At 50.5% G+C, this 16,972-nt stretch overlaps 1 protein-coding gene across 4 annotated transcripts in view; it reads left to right on the top strand.

The window, feature by feature from the left end:
• Positions 1-2,093: 2,093 nt before the first annotated feature.
• Positions 2,094-16,972, top strand: part of INS (insulin) — a 77,999-nt gene continuing 63,120 nt past the window's right edge. For 2 of the 4 annotated variants that reach the window (XM_089655085.1, XM_089655082.1), the window contains exon 1: positions 2,094-2,249. The gene's annotated coding sequence lies outside the window, so the exon portion shown is untranslated. The remainder of the gene's footprint in view (positions 2,250-16,972) is intronic. The other 2 variants (XM_089655083.1, XM_089655084.1) reach the window with 2 other exon arrangements.

Below are 16,972 nucleotides of genomic sequence, written 5' to 3'. Positions count from 1 at the left end.
TGCACTATGGTTCCATTTGACATAATCACCCGATTACACAAACCAGCCCTCCTTATTTCATTTTTTTAATTATATAAACTAATAAATCATCCAAGAATGAGAGTGTAAATATCTCACGATGGCCACCACCATTATGCAGACCTAGCACAGAAATCTCACTAACGGAGTCCACTGAGGGATATAAAAAATGCCAAATGGGTTCAAATTCAATTTTAGCCAAAGGTTTTAGTTTCTTTATATATAAAACTCTGACATTTTTTTAGCTGTCTATCCCCATTTGGTAGCTTTCTTCTTTTTTGGTAGCTTTCTTTCTTTAAGATAGAACATGGAGTACCCAACCTTTTAGATTGTAAGCTCCAACGAGCAGGATCCTCGGATTCCTCTTGTGTTGAATTCTATTGAATCTGTACTGTCTGCCCTCATGCTGTAAAGTGCTGCACAAACTGTTGGTGCTATATTATTATTATACAGTATTTATATAGCGCCAACGGTTTGCTCAGCACTGTACATTATAATGGGAGACAGTACACAAGACAGTACAGTAACAATACAATACAATATACGATATCCTGTATAATAATATTAATAATAATAAAGTATATAGGTAGTAGTTTTCACAAGATATCTTGCCCATTCAAGACTACTTTACATGCTTTACTGTTGAAGTGGACCTTGCACTAAAAAGCATGATGCTTACCTGAGATATTTCAATCCAGAGCTGTGATGCTGCTCTCTCTCTCCTCACAGGACAAAAAGGCAGCAGTGGGAGCCATTGACATCCGCAAGGGTCTACGGAGTTGCAGAAGAGGCTGCAGAAGAGGCTGCATTACATACCTGACTGGTGCTCTCCTCCTCTTTTTGAAGCTCTGGTTGTGGGCAAAGCCTCTGCATCATCCAAAAGGTATCAGCAAGGTTCAGTCAGGGCCTGGACTGAGCGAAGCTAAAAGGGAGGGCCAGCATGACTGGGGCTTGCAGACGAGGTGGAGAATAGATTGGGGTGGGAGTATATGCAGGAGGTGGGGGTGGTTACTCACCTGATTGGAGTAAGCGAGCTTGAGGGATGGTCTTGCCAGGATGAGGAGAGGGGTTGGGACTTGTTGGAGGTCAGTAGGAGCCAGGGGCGGACTGACAACTCATGGGGACCCCGGGCAATAGGGGATCATGGGGCCCCTGTGTCCTTGCCCAAACTCAAAAAAGCCTATGAAAAAGGTACCAGGGGCATCTCATGGGGCCCCCTACTAACCCAGGGCCCTCGAGCAGTGCCCGAGTTTCCAACTGGTCAGGCCGCCTCTGGTCGGAGCTTGTGCCAGCACGGGGGTGTGCTTTCTCCCCCCTCCCTCCCTGGAGCTGTTTGTTGTTTTGTTTTTTTTTGTTTGCTTTGGTTATTGGTTTGTCCTTTTGTCTTTGTCCTGTTGTTTGTTTGTGTGGGTTCCTTGATTTGTTTTCTTTTCTTGCTCAGCATTTGGTGTCCTGTGGTGTTTGTCTGGTTTTCTGTTTTGTCATGGCAGTCGGCAGGGGTCGCTGGTTCTTTGAAGGCGGTGCTGGAGTGATAATTTGGTGGATTATGGGTTGGGCCCATCTTAGGTATGGGTGTTCCTTCCCAATTCTAAGGTCATGTTGGTAACGTGGGAGTTCATTGGCTGTATCTGGGACTACGTAACTGTAGTATGTCCCCAAGGCGGTGTAGTAGAGGCTGGGGACCTTTCCATTGGGTGTCAGATACAGCCGAGTTATTGATGTGAGTAACAGTGCCTTCGAAGACCTTGGACCCGGTTGGGATCATTACTGGCAGTTATTATTTGTACTGTAAGAAGTGTTATGTACAAGTTATGTTAAATAAATGGGCTGCTGTGGCCGATTTTACACCAAAAGGAGAGTCACGTGGTTATTTAGGTGGGAAAGGTTGAAGGGGTGGTTATTTTAAGATTTAGGTGGTAAGTATTAGCTGCGATATTCTGCATGTCCCTCAGTCATGAACCTGCTTCCACTGGCAAAAGATCTTTTAAAATGAACTCACCAGGTGGTGCTAATACTGCACAAACCTTCTGAGTCAAGAGCATTGCTGGCGTAGGATTCAAGTCTCTCGGGGTCTATTGAAATGGAAACCAATAGCCTAGCATTCATTATGGCTGTAACTTCAGGTCTGATCTCTTTGGTTCAATGAGCTCAAATACCTTGGATTAAGGTGACTCGCTTGTATCTGCACAACATAAAAATTATGGGCCTAAGAACCAGTTGGTATGTTTCAGGTAAGCTGCTTGAATTAGTCTGGTACTGTGATCTGCTGGGTTCTGACCAGTGGTAATGTAGTGCCACTGATCTGGCTTAGTGTATTTTCTAATGTCTCAAACCCTGTTTGAGACACACACATAAGTTCTTTGGAAGGTATTGTGAATATAGCCAATTTTGTTGTCAGTGTAGCATTTAAATGCATCGGGCTCAAAGTCCATTTCTTCAAGAATCAGTTCTGCTAGCTCAACTGACAAAAGAGCTGCACATAACTCTAAGTTGGCTTGTGTGGGTTAATCTTGGAGCTAGTTTAGAGTTGCCCCTATGCAATTTTGCTCTCTATCTGCTCGGAGGTATACAATAAATAGCAGCTAAACTCAAAATCAGTTTACTGCAGCAGATCAGGCAGCGATTGCGATTGGTTTCCAGAGGTTACAACATATCATTACAGCTCACTCACTCGTTGCTAAAGGTTGCAGCACACATTATGGCTCACTGATTAGTTGCTAGAGGTTACAGCACAACATGTCTGCTCTCTGACTGGTTGCTAGAGGTTACTGCACATTCTTACTGCTCACTTATAGGTTGCTAGAGGTTATTACACATCCTTACTGCTCACTTATTGGTTGCTAGGAGGTTACTGCACATTATTACCGCTCACTGAGTGGTTGCTAGAGGTTACTGCATATCATTAATGCTCACCCATTGGCTGCTAGAGGTTATGCACATCCTTACCACTCCTGGTTGCTAGAAGTTACTGCACATCATTACTGCTTACTGATTGGTTGCCAGAGGTTACTGCGCATCCTTAATGCTCATCAGTTGGTTACTAGAGGTTACTGCACATCCTTACCGCTCAGTGATTGGTTGCTAGAGGTTACTGCACATCCTTATTGCTCACCCATTGGTTTCTAGAGGTTACTGCAAAGATTATGGTACTGTTAGGAATGGACTGGCCAGCAATGGTGGGACTCACCTGCCTTTTGATCTGCAGTACCAGGGCTGGCCAGCGGGTGCTCCCAGCAATCAGAGACTCAACCTTTCAGCCAGCTAACACCTGGAACTGATGATACTGGTGTATTTAAGGGATGGCCAGACTTGCAGACTCTGCCTTGGTGTTGTGTTTGTCCTGGGCCCTGTATCTGTCCTGCATCCTGTTTCTGTTCCTTTGCTGACTTCTCCTGCTCTGATCCTGGCTTGTGACCCTGACCATCCCTCTGTCTGACCCTCTGTACTACGCTGCTTGCTACCTGTTCTGATCCCTGGCTTGTGACCCGGACCATCCCTCTGCCTGACCCTCTGTACTATGCTGCTTGCCACCTGCTGAACCTGGCCTGTGACCCCGACCATTCTCCGCTTGCTCCCCCTGTACCTACCTGCCCAATTGATATTGACCCGGCCTGCCTGACGACGCTTGCTTGTATATACTGTTATCTGTGGGTGGTTTGGTTTGGTTTGTTTGCACCGTATTATGTTTTAGTATTGCACTGCGTTTATGTTTGTACTGTTAGTGTTAATAAATTATATTGTTTATAACATATCTGAGGTCTGCGTTTCCTTGCTTCAGTCACACACCTCTGGTCATACCTGGGAGCCCTGACATTACACCAAGGCCAATCCTGACCAGAAGTGGCTGCACAGGGAAGCCATCTTGGCTTGTTGATGGGAAGGATGGATCTTGAGGAGGTTGAGTATTTATATCTGCTAGTGTTTGATGACAGGGAGTATGCTTATCAAACTCTGAAGGAGTATACCCGGGATCAACTACTAGAATGTATACGGCTCGCTCATGTTCTAGTAGATCAGGGCACAGTGTTCTCTGAGCTGCAGCCATTGATTGAGGTTTGTGCAGAGTTGGTTTCATCTGGTTCCCCCGAATGCAGGGATGAATTTTTGCCACCATTTAGTGCAGACCAGGTAGAGTCCCTGGTGTGGTTATTAGAGGATGATGTGGGTTACTTTCTGGAGCGTTATTCCACATGTTCACCACAGACACTGAGAGATTGTATAAACGCAGTGCAGTCATTGACCAGACAGACTTTGTGTAAGCTCAGCTTTGTTCAACCCCTACTGCAGACATGGACAGATTTGTTGCACCCAGCCTCAGTCAGCTTACAAAGACCCAGTCCTGCTTCTAACTCTACTCCTGTATTCCCACCAGCTCCTCCAGTTACAGCCCAGTATACTTGGCTATCTACCGCATGTCAGTACCCTGTTCCCACTCGCTGCACCTATCCTGCCTTTAACCCTGTAAAAAAGCCCTCTGTAGCAACTGCTCCCTCTCCTGTTCCATCCTCCAGTTCTTCTCTGTCTCCAGCTGCTCCATTCGTTTGCAGACCTGCATTTACTTGCAGTGCTCCAGTAGTTAAAACCAGAAAAAAGCGAAAATTCTTTCCAACCAATACCATCCTGCCAGTATCCAAACCGGTGAGCCTGCCTTCCGTGGTTCAGACTGATGCCTGTACGCAGCCTGATGCCTCTACTCGGCCTGAAGCCTCTCCTCGGCCTGAAGCCTCTCCTCGGCCTGAAGCCTCTCCTCGGCCTGAAGCCTCTACTCGGCCTGATGCCTGTACTCGGCCTGATGCCTGTACTCGGCCTGAAGCCTCTACGCGGCCTGAAGCCTCTCCTCAGCCTGAAGCCTCTACGCGGCCTGAAGCCTGTACTCGGCCTGATGCCTGTACTCGGCCTGATGCCTCTCTTCAGCCTGAAGCCTCTACTCGGCCTGATGCCTCTACTCGGCCTGAAGCCTCTACTCGGCCTAATGCCTCTACCCAGCATGATGAACTGATCCAGCCTGACGATCCTATTAGGCCAGTTGACTCGATGCCCGCTGTTGATCCAGATGATCCGGTACCTGATCCGGTGCCCGCTGTCGTGCCAATTGACTCAGAGCCCGCTGTCGTACCTGGTGACTCGGTGCCCACTGCCTTGCCAGATGACGCGGTGCCCGCTGGCAAGCCAAATGACCTGATGCCTGGTGACCTAGTGTCCGCTGTCATACCTGATGACCCGATGCCCGCTGTCGAGCCAGACAATCCGGTACCTGATGACCCGGTGCCCACTGTCGTGCCTGTTGACTCGGAGACCACTGCCTTGCCAGATGACGCGGTGCCCGCTGTCGAGCCAAATGACCTGATGCCTGGTGACCCGATGCCCGCTGTCCAGTTAGACGATCCAATGTCTGACCCAGTGCCCGCGGTCATACCAGTTGACTCGGAGCCCACTGCCTTGCCAGATGACGCGGTGCTCGCTGTCGAGCCAAATGACTTGATGCCTGGTGACCCGATGCCCGCTGTCCGGTCAGACGATCCAATGTCTGACCCAGTGCCCGCGGTCATACCAGTTGACTCGGAGCCCACTGCCTTGCCAGATGACGCGGTGCCCGCTGTCGAGCCAAATGACCTGATGCCTGGTGACCCGATGCCCGCTGTCCAGCCAGACCATCCAATGTCTGACCCAGTGCCTGCGGTCATACCAGTTGACTCGGAGCCCACTGTCGTGCCTGGTGTCTCGGTGCCCGCCGCTCCGCCTGGGGGCCCGAGACCTGTTGCTCCGCTTGGGGGTCCAGCGCCCGCCGCTCCGCCTGGGGATCCGGCGCCCGCCGCCCCGCCTGGGGGCCTGAGACCTGTCGCTCCGCCTGAGGGCCCGAGACCTGTCGCTCCACCTGGGGGTCCGGCGCCCGCCGCTCCGCCTGAGGGCCCGAGACCTGTCGCTCCATCTGGGGGTCCGGCGCCCGCCGCTCCGCCTGAGGGCCCGAGACCTGTCGCTCCTCCTGGGGGTCCGGCGCCCGCCGCTCCGCCTGAGGGTCCGAGACCTGTCGCTCCTCCTGGGGGTCCGGCGCCTGCCGCTCCGCCTGAGGGCCCGAGACCTGTCGCTCCACCTGGGGGTCCGGCGCCCGCCGCTCCGCCTGAGGGCCCGAGACCTGTCGCTCCATCTGGGGGTCCGGCGCCCGCCGCTCCGCCTGAGGGCCCGAGACCTGTCGCTCCTCCTGGGGGTCCGGCGCCCGCCGCTCCGCCTGAGGGCCCGAGACCTGTCGCTCCGCCTGGGGGTCCGGCGCCCGCCGCTCCGCCTGAGGGCCCGAGACCTGTCGCTCCACCTGGGGGTCCGGCGCCCGCCGCTCCGCCTGAGGGCCCGAGACCTGTCGCTCCACCTGGGGGTCCGGCGCCCGCCGCTCCGCCTGAGGGCCCGAGACCTGTCGCTCCATCTGGAGGTCCGGCGCCCGCCGCTCCGCCTGGGGGCACGATGCCCGTCGCCCCGCCTAGGGGCACGATGCCCGTCGCCCCGCCTGGGGGCACGTTGCCCGTCGCCCCGCCTGGGGGCCCGATGCCTGTCGCCCCTCCTGGGGGCCCGATGCCTGTCGCCCCGCTTGGGGGCCCGATGCCTGTCGCCCCGCCTGGGGGCCCGGTGCCTGTCGCCCCGCCTGGGGGCCCGGTGCCTGCCGCCCCGCCCGGGGGCCCGGTGCCTGCCGCCCCGCCCGGGGGCCCGGTGCCTGCCGCCCCGCCCGGGGGCCCGGTGCCTGCCGCTCCGCCCGGGGGCCCGAGACCTGTCGCTCCTCCTGGGGGTCCGGCGCCCGCCGCTCCGCCTGAGGGCCCGAGACCTGTCGCTCCGCCTGGGGGTCCGGCGCCCGCCGCTCCGCCTGAGGGCCCGAGACCTGTCGCTCCACCTGGGGGTCCGGCGCCCGCCGCTCCGCCTGAGGGCCCGAGACCTGTCGCTCCGCCTGGGGGTCCGGCGCCCGCCGCTCCGCCTGAGGGCCCGAGACCTGTCGCTCCGCCTGGGGGTCCGGCGCCTGCCGCTCTGCCTGAGGGCCCGAGACCTGTCGCTCCACCTGGGGGTCCGGCGCCCGCCGCTCCGCCTGAGGGCCCGAGACCTGTCGCTCCATCTGGAGGTCCGGCGCCCGCCGCTCCGCCTGGGGGCACGATGCCCGTCGCCCCGCCTAGGGGCACGATGCCCGTCGCCCCGCCTGGGGGCACGTTGCCCGTCGCCCCGCCTGGGGGCCCGATGCCTGTCGCCCCTCCTGGGGGCCCGATGCCTGTCGCCCCGCTTGGGGGCCCGATGCCTGTCGCCCCGCCTGAGGGCCCGGTGCCTGTCGCCCCGCCTGGGGGCCCGGTGCCTGCCGCCCCGCCCGGGGGCCCGGTGCCTGCCGCCCCGCCCGGGGGCCCGGTGCCTGCCGCCCCGCCCGGGGGCCCGGTGCCTGCCGCCCCGCCCGGGGGCCCGGTGCCTGCCGCTCCGCCCGGGGGCCCGGTGCCTGTCGCCCCGCCCGGGGGCCCGGTGCCTGTCGCCCCGCCCGGGGGCCCGGTGCCTGCCGCCCCGCCCGGGGGCCCGGTGCCTGCCGCTCCGCCCGGGGCCCGGTGCCTGTAGCCCCGCCCGGGGGCCCGGTGCCTGCTGATCCGCCCGGGGGCCCAGTGCCTGCTGCTCCGCCTGGTGGCCCGCTGCCTGCTGCTTCGCCTGGTAATCCGATGTGCCTCTGCCTGGAGTCCTGCCCGATGTGCCTCTGCCCGGAGTCCTGCCCGATGTGCCTCTGCCCGGAGTCCTGCCCGATGTGCCTCTGCCCGATGTGCCTCTGCCCGGAGTCCTGCCCGATGTGCCTCTGCCCGGTGTGCCTCTGCCCGGTGTGCCTCTGCTCGATGTGCCTCTGCCCGGAGTCCAGCCCAGTGTGCCGCTGCCCGGAGTCCTGCCCGGTGTGCCAGTCTTTGATATCCCGCCAGTTGCCAGACCCGGGCGGTGGAACATTTTGCCCAGCTAGGACTGTTTGGAGCGTCCTGAGGCCGCTCCTTGAGGGGGGGGTACTGTTAGGAATGGACTGGCCAGCAATGGTGGGACTCACCTGCCTTTTGATCTGCAGTACCAGGGCTGGCCAGCGGGTGCTCCCAGCAATCAGAGACTCAACCTTTCAGCCAGCTAACACCTGGAACTGATGATACTGGTGTATTTAAGGGATGGCCAGACTTGCAGACTCTGCCTTGGTGTTGTGTTTGTCCTGGGCCCTGTATCTGTCCTGCATCCTGTTTCTGTTCCTTTGCTGACTTCTCCTGCTCTGATCCTGGCTTGTGACCCTGACCATCCCTCTGTCTGACCCTCTGTACTACGCTGCTTGCTACCTGTTCTGATCCCTGGCTTGTGACCCGGACCATCCCTCTGCCTGACCCTCTGTACTATGCTGCTTGCTACCTGCTGAACCTGGCCTGTGACCCCGACCATTCTCCGCTTGCTCCCCCTGTACCTACCTGCCCAATTGATATTGACCCAGCCTGCCTGACGACGCTTGCTTGTATATACTGTTATCTGTGGGTGGTTTGGTTTGGTTTGTTTGCACCGTATTAAGTTTTAGTATTGCACTGCGTTTATGTTTGTACTGTTAGTGTTAATAAATTATATTGTTTATAACATATCTGAGGTCTGCGTTTCCCTGCTTCAGTCACACACCTCTGGTCATACCTGGGAGCCCTGACAGGTACATTGCAGCACAATTTAACATTTGGCAGAACAGATAGGGTTAATGACACTGACCAGGATTACATTCAAAACGGTACTGTCAATGATCATAGCAAGCAGAGAGGCAGATATGAGTGATAGTTTAGTGGCTAAAGCAGTGAAAGTTCAACTCAGTAGAGCAAATTAGCTCATTCAGATTGTTAATCACAAAACATACCAGCTGTTGGCTCATCCATGCCGACCAGTGTTATTTACAGGCAGCGCTGATAATGTTAATAGCATGCAGAGAGGTAGAGAAGGGCTGAAAGAGTGAAAAACTTCATCTCACCCCAGTACATGTGCTCATTCAGATTGTAACTTTCACACCACCGGCTTTTCCGCTCATCCATGCCGCCTTAGGAATGTCATTGTCTCCTCTCTGCAATTCTCCCTCACTCTTATGGCCCCTGCCACTACTTGTCATTGTGTGTCCCTCCATTCGGCCGGCTCTGCTGTGAGGCATGGGCACCGTGGCTTATTATTTCCCTTTCCCTGCAACTGCACTATGTGTCAAGGAGAAATTGTTAGGATGTTGGGCCCCACAACAATGACAAGGACCAGGGCAGCTGCCTCTTTTGCCTCACCTTAAAGATGGCTCTGGATATGCTACAGCTGCTATTGCCATAGTAGAAGCATCAGAAAAGACACATTCTTCTCTTCGCCCTGTAGATGTTAGCGACACTGGCACATAGGGTCTGGGAATACTGGGATCTTCAAGATGTAACAAGTCTTCTGCCCATGATCTCTTTCTGGCGAGAGTGGGGAGTCCCAGTCACATTGATCTATGGAGAGCTCTCTAACTAAGGCTTTGCCTTGCATAGTGATTGGTGCTGCAAACCCGAGTGGGTCGTAAAAACTGTTTACTGTGGCTAGGATACCTCTTCGTGTGTATGGCTTCACCTCTCTGGACACTTGAAAGGTAAACCTGTTGGTCTGGAGATTCCAGCTTACTACTAAACTCTGTTGAAGGGGCAGAGGATTGACACCTGGAACAAGGGCTTTTAGCTCTTTAGCTCTGTCATCTGCAGGAAATGCTTGCATTACTGAGCTTCTATTGGGCACCACCTTGTTTAGCTTAAAATTCAATCCTACAAGCATCTCCCTAGTGCTATGCAGGAGACTTACTGCTTTGGTTTCACTAGGCACAAATGTAAGTCCGTCACCTACGTAGAAATTTCTTAAGATGAACAGTTTTACATCTTCTCCATACTCATGCTCCCTGCTGAGATATTTGTCTTAGACCATAAATGGATATGAAAGGCAAGGACTATTTCCATGTACTTTCATCCTGAATTCTGTAATTCTTTGTTGAGGTCATTATTTTGAAACCAAAGGAACCTTAAGTAGTTGCGATGATTTTCTCTAACCAGGAAACCATAAATTTGTTACACATCAGTAGTAACTGCAACTTGCTCTTTGCGGAAGTGTTTAAGTACACTGTAGCACTTCCCTCTTGAGGGCCTCTGGATTTGTTTTGGGTCTCCCTAAGCTCTACACGGCCAGGAAACATGCATTTTTCCATACTTGCACATTCAGAGCCAGCAAACAGTTCTTAAGCTGGTTTTTAGTTGTTTTTATTAAGGGATTAACAACTTGGATGGGGCCTAGGAGTAAATGGGGGGAGCTCTAAAGTCCCCTTGGTGTACCTCAGACCCCAGATGAATCCTTCCTCCTCACCCTACTGCACTGAGGGTATCCCTGGGCAAGGCATTCCAAGATTTAGCAATTAAGTATTCCTGGCTGAAACCTTGTTGGGTCCTGCGCCTTACCTCCCTCTCCCCTTATCTGGCCCAGGGGGTGTAGAAGTACTCACACTGTCCTGTCCTGTTATCTTGGTGGGTTGAAGCTTCTTTCAGACCTTTTGCTGGGCTGGCCCCTTCCTGGCTGACAGGTTGTCTTCCCTAGGAGACATTGGGACAGTGGTGAGCCTTCTGTCCAGCAACCAGCCTGTAGGTGAGCCCTGCTCCCTGTGGCCCCCTCTCAGGCGCAACGCTCCAGCCTTCCTCTCAGTGCATCTTTCACCGGACTCCCTTGCTGCTCAGACTCTGTCCAATTTAAGGGTTGTCCTCGGTCACCATGCCTGGCCTCCTGCCTGGAGATTGGCTAAGGTCCTGCCCTGCTCCACCCCTCTTTCAGAAAGTTCTCTGAGTTTCTGGAAAGGTAGGAGGGCTCCAAAAGCCCAGACCTGTAGAGCCTTCCAGCCTGTCCTGAGGTGAACTCCTGCCTCACTCCCAGGCTGACTGATCCCAGGCTCTAACAAAAATACTATCTAATCTAGAGGGCATTACAACACCTAGTAGCATATTATTTAAATCAGGGCAGTAAGAAGTACATCATTCAACGAGATGCCATCATAGTGAGCACTAGAATCAAAAACTACTCTGATCTGCCCCGGTTTTTGAGGGTAATAGACACCAAAGATTGGTAAGTACCAACTCTCTTCATCTGGTTTCAGTTGTGGAGCAGGTTCTGCTTGGTCACGGTCAAAGATCTTTTGCATAAAGTTAACAAAATGTTCTTCTATTTCAGGTTTTCTTGCAAAAGAGCGCTGTAGAAAAAGGAATCTCATCCGTGCTTGCTCCCTTTTGTTTGGCAGGCTAGGGTGTGGTGAGCAAAATGGCAGGGGTGCACCCAGTGGTTTTCTTCATCCACAAACACATCCTTTTCAACTACATCAAGGACCATATGATCTTTGATGGACATAGCAAGTCTTTCATCATTTGGAGTTCTAGTGAACACGTTGTCACTTAAAATGTCCACGCTAAGAGCTGTGGTCACTGAATGGCTCAATGAGGGAGTCCATGGCTGTAATTTGCAAGCATTAAAGGTCTCTCTTACTTGCATATAGCTTGTGCATGGGCTGAATAGATAAAGGCGCCCATTAGGCAGCATGTTTGTCTTAAATTAGTTCATGTCTGTTTCTGTGAGAGCCCTAACTAAATATACTTCTCCAACTATGACCCAATCTAAAGCTTAATGTTGTGCATAAAGAACGTTATGGGGTCTGTTAATCTGCTCACACACCTTGAGCACCCTGAGAATATATCTCATTAGCAAAAGCAGTATTTGGGCTTTAGGGTCATTTGCGGGGATCTTATCTGTTAAGGAATTCAGATGAGGGAAATGTTGTGTAATCTCAGGGGTTGGTATTTCTGACTTTCATCAATAGACTGAACATTGAAGTTAGATGCCCTACTCCCTGTTTTTTCTATAGTACCTAAGCATGTTTTTAGTGTGTAAGAAAACATTTCACCACTGTTAAACACATTAAAGAATTCTAACTTGGCTAATGAGCGATTACTTTGATCATCTAACACTGCATACATTTTCCGAGAGCATTCAGGTTTGTTAGAGGGGTATACAGTCACAAAACAAATCTGGGAACATTATTTGGTCCTCGTCTCTTCTGCACATACCTCTGTACATTTGGATACAGCAGTCGATGGGGTAGGTTCATCCTTCTCCCCGCCTTGCTCTTTGTTGGTTCCTGGAGTCTCTGTTGCTCAAGGGGCTGGTCCTGGATGCTGTGCTTCGGTATGCTGGTTTTGACAGATCCCACCGGGGAAGGGGCTTTTGGAGGAGACTAGGGGCTAGCCTTCTACCCATTGATTATGGCCCATGGAGGAGACCAGGGGTTTTGTCTGATTCTCCCGGTCAGAGCATGGAAAAGAGCTCAATTCAGCCTCTGATCACATGGAGAGAGCGGATCAGTCTGTGATGATGGATAATAACGTGATGAATGCTGAGAGAGAGGCTTGTATTAATAAAAGACAATAAAGCTTTCCTTCTGGAGTTGATGGAAATGTGTAATATTAATCTTATGCAGGTTAATGCCCAGAGGAAATATGGGGCTCTCCTGCAGACTGCGTTGGAGAAGTTCCTCCACTTGGGATAGAAATATTTATCAACAATCCCCCTCAAGAAATCTATGAAGATAGATGAATTTCACTTCTTCAGACCGTTGTAATATTGTATGATTCTTTTCTTATGGTGGACAGATTATACAAGTGAAAGCAAATACCTGAAAGACAGCATGTACAATGTACTTTGTGTATTCGGGGTTACATCACTATTACATGTTAGTTGTTAGCTGTTGATTAGCTTACTGTTAATTAGATCACTGTTAGCTGTTTACTGTTTGCACTGTTTAGGATAATGTGATCAAGCTCTTACCTAATCAATGTGGGATGTTTATCCCAATGTGTAATATTTGTGTTTATTGTTCATGTGGGGACTGTCCGTATTTCTGAAGTGTATGTAAACCTGTATTTCTGTTCAATAAAGTATTTTCAGTTTGCACCTAAGCTAGTGTTGTCAAGTTCTTGGGTGCATTGCCCTGCTTAATACCTTGGTCCTGTGTCCCAGCGGCGAGGAAGCAGTTCTCTGATGGACATATTCAAGTGGAGTGCCAGGCGGTAGGTCACATTTCGAGGTATGCTGGTCACTACTGCACTCTGCACCTTATATTGACCTTGCAGTCTTTAGCAACATGTGTTTGGTGGATGCACAACATCTGACGCAACTAGCATTTTTTATCAGGTAAGCTTTATATTCATCAATCTGCTTTCTTCTGAATCCACAACACTTTGACAGTGATCGTGGATTTTTATGGATTGGGCATGAGCTGTGTGGTTCCATGGACTTATTTTCAGAGATGTTAAGATGTAAAGCTGCATCAGTGGCTGACACATCAGTCTTCTGACTGATACTGATAGACTGTTGCCATGCTATGTTCCTATCTTCTCTGTGTTTGCTGACATTTGATTACTGCACGTTGAGAATATGAAGCTTGGGTCATTGGTTGACAATAAACCTGGTAAAGACAATGAATGGTGGGAAGGAGACACAATGATCTTCCTTGTACTTAGAGCCTTAAGAAATCCACTTATCTTGCAGACTGTATGGGAGCTTTTTGAATATTGGTCTAGTCCCACGTGCTGTGTCCAGGTATCCCAGTCCTTGAAAGGGGCCTTCGTTCTTGGCTGCATTGACCTCCAAGAGATTTTAGGGAAGTCTTCCAGTTCATTCAACAGAGCGTTCAATAGCTTCAGGGCTGCCATAACAGTCCTTTAATCTCTGCCATACCCTTTTATCCACAGCAGCGGGATCATGAATGTGTACAGACCTGATTCTCTTAGACTGTTGAGATGACTCTGGCCCGAGCCACTTTGTTAGCAGGTCTAGCTCCTCTCTAGCCATAAGACTGAGATCTCTGATGATGCTTTGGAAAGATGTCTTCCATTCCCAATAGTTCTCAAGGCAATCATCAAATGCTAGTAGCCCAGTGCTCACTAATTCTCACTGAATTAGGTGCTTTGCTAGATCAGTTGTCATTGAGACTTCTAATAGGCCATTTCCGAAGGAGGTTACATGATAACCCATGTCATGTGATGGATGCTGAGGGTTAACACCGTTTTTGCTTTCTTGAACGTGTACCCTTGGTACTGGGACAGTTTCAGGGTTAATGTGAAAACCGGGGGGACAGTACAGGCAAATTTTTAAGAGGGCTGCCGGTATGTTGAGTCAGGAAACTGTGGGAATGTGTTGTAGGTAGGCTTGATAGAAGCATAGTCTGTCATAACTTGATCTGGAGCATGGTTCTGTACATATTTCTGAGTCCTTTGCACTGAATCATGAGTTGCTATTTCCTCAAGATCTTGGAGCGGATCTCCTTCACAATCAATCACAGTTTAGTATACCACAGCTTCAGCTGTTGATACTGCTGCCACCCTGTGAGTCTGCAGCACATGCAAACCAGCTTCTAGCTTTGCTTTCTGGCTCAAGGATTTGGCTTCTAAACCAGTTTTCTGCCTCAAGAAGGTGGCTTCTAACTCTGCTTTCAGCCTCATCAAGTCAGCTTCTTTTTGAGCATATAAGGCCTCTGCTCACTCTGCTTCTACCTTTGCACTTGCTCTGAGGCCTGCAGAACTGACTGATGATCTTCTGGAATGCACTGAATTTCTTGAGTTAGACATGTGAGACCTGGTCTCTGAAGTTTGATGCAGAATGTCCACACTCCTATCTGGATCAATGTTGTATGAATTAAACTGGAGTAAACTCCAAAGTACAGTTTTTATGTGGAGTCTTTCACTTTTAATTTAAGCTACTTTGTCTTCATCTGTATACGTCTGCCTTTTTACTGTGGAGTTCCTATATCTTCCCCTGTATAAAGATTCCTTTCCATTGTAAAGCTCCTATATCTTCGCCTGTGTACAGATGACTTTTTACTGTGAAGCTCCTATATCTTCACTTGTATATAGATGCCTTTTGACTGTGAAGCTTCCCTATCTTCACCTGTATAAAAGATGTCTTTTTACTATGTCCCATGTCCTATTGACGGTTATCTGACAGCTAGCTAACAACACTGACAGAACTAGCATTGTGTTTCATTCCAAAACTTAATTTACTTCTGTGAATTGTTCTGTAAACTTGCAATACAATCACATGAACTGAAATTACAGCATGCTTGTAAACGTGTCTCTTGTAAATGCATACAATGGACACATTTCTTAGAGACAGCTACCTACAAATCAAATTAAATATATTGAAATGTGCTCTAGATATACACTATATTGATAAAAGTATTGGGATGCTCCTCACTGGATTCAGGTGTTCCAATCACCTCTATGGCCACAGGTGTATACATCAAGTACCTAGGCATAAAGACTGCTTTTACAAACATTTGTGAAAGAGTGGGTTGCTTTCAGGAGCTCAGTGAATTCAAGCGTGGTACCGTGATAGGTTGCCACCAGTGCAATAAGTCCATCCGTGACATTTTCTTTCTAAATATTCCACGGTCAACTGTTAGTGGTATTATAACAAAGTGGTAGCAATTGGGAACAACAGTAACTCTGCCAGGAAGTGGTAGGTCATATAAAATGGCAGGGCGGAGTCAGCACAGAAATCACCAACTGTCTGCGGAGTCAATAGCTAAAGACCTCCAAACTTTATGTGGCCTTCAGATTCACATAACAACAGTGCATAGAGAGCTTCATGGAATGACTTTCCATGGCCGAGCAGCTGCATCCAAGTGTTGTAAAGCACACCGCCACTGGACTCTAGAGAAGTGGAGAAGTGTCTGGGTTTGGTGGTTGCCAGGAGAACGGTACTTGCCTAACTGCATTGTGTCAAGTGTAAAGTTTAGCGGAGGGGGGATTATGGTGTAGGGTTGTTTCTCAGGTGTTGGGCTTGGCCCCTTAGTTCCAGTGAAGTGAAATCTTAAGGTGTCCACATATAAAGACATTTTGGACAATTTCATGCTCCCAACTTTGTGGGAACAGTTTAGGGATGGCCCTTCCAGTTCCAACATGACTGCGCACCAGTGCACAAAGCAAGGTCCATGAAGACATGGATGAGTGAGTTTAGGTTGGAAGAACTTGACTGCCCTGCACAAAGTCCTTACCTCAACCTGATATTATACCTTTGGGATGAATTAGAGCAGAGATTGCGAGCCAGGCCTTCTTGTTCGACATCAGTGCCTGACTTCATAAATGCACTTCTGGAAGAATGGTCCCATAGACACACTTCATAAACCTTGTGGACAGCCTTCCCAGAAGAGTTGAAGCTGTTATAGCTGCAAAGGGTGGGCCACCTCAATATTGAACCCTATGGAGTAAGATTGGGATGCCATTAAAGTTCATGTGCGTGTAAAGGCAGGCATCCCAATACCTTTGGCAATATAGTGTATATATACATGACTTTGACAAACACAATGAAAGAACTTACAGGCATATATGTATCAAAGGAATAAAAGAAGCTTTCACTGCTGTGTCCTTCTGGACATTAAAGTGGAAGTACAGTGGTAGCATGAGACACCCCCTGTTCTTTATTGACAAAAGTGCAAAAGGGTGCAATCGCAGTGAATGCACAATAGATGGCTCCCTACTCAATGCAATGATGTGAGTAGAGAACAGTCAGTCACAGGCTCTCTGCTCTACCCCTCCAGCACTTACTGGAGCTCCGGGCTGTGGAGGGGGTGGAAGCGGCTGGCTCAGGCTCTCAGCGATATGCTGAGAGGCTGAGCCAGCTGCCGGTCCAGACATCTGGGTGGACATGGACATTATAGTCAGGATCTCTCTAGAGCCTGGACCAGATGAGTGATGTCTGGGGACAGTGGGTCTTAGCCTGCTGTTGGCTGAATATGGGATGAAGTGCACTCCTGTGATCGACAAGAAGTATGGCCAAAAGAGCTTTGGAAATACTTCTCCTTTAAATAGGATTTCAAAGATTAGGTTAAAATTTATCAGCTTACTAGTACTAATTTAAAATCACA

This window comes from Staurois parvus, unplaced genomic scaffold (genome assembly GCF_062004578.1).
Source record: "Staurois parvus isolate SC_StPar_1 unplaced genomic scaffold, SC_StPar_1.0 ptg000818l, whole genome shotgun sequence".
Taxonomy (NCBI): Eukaryota; Metazoa; Chordata; class Amphibia; order Anura; family Ranidae; genus Staurois; species Staurois parvus.
The sequence above is the reverse complement of the archived record's forward strand: the minus strand, read 5'-3'. Positions and strand labels throughout refer to the sequence as shown.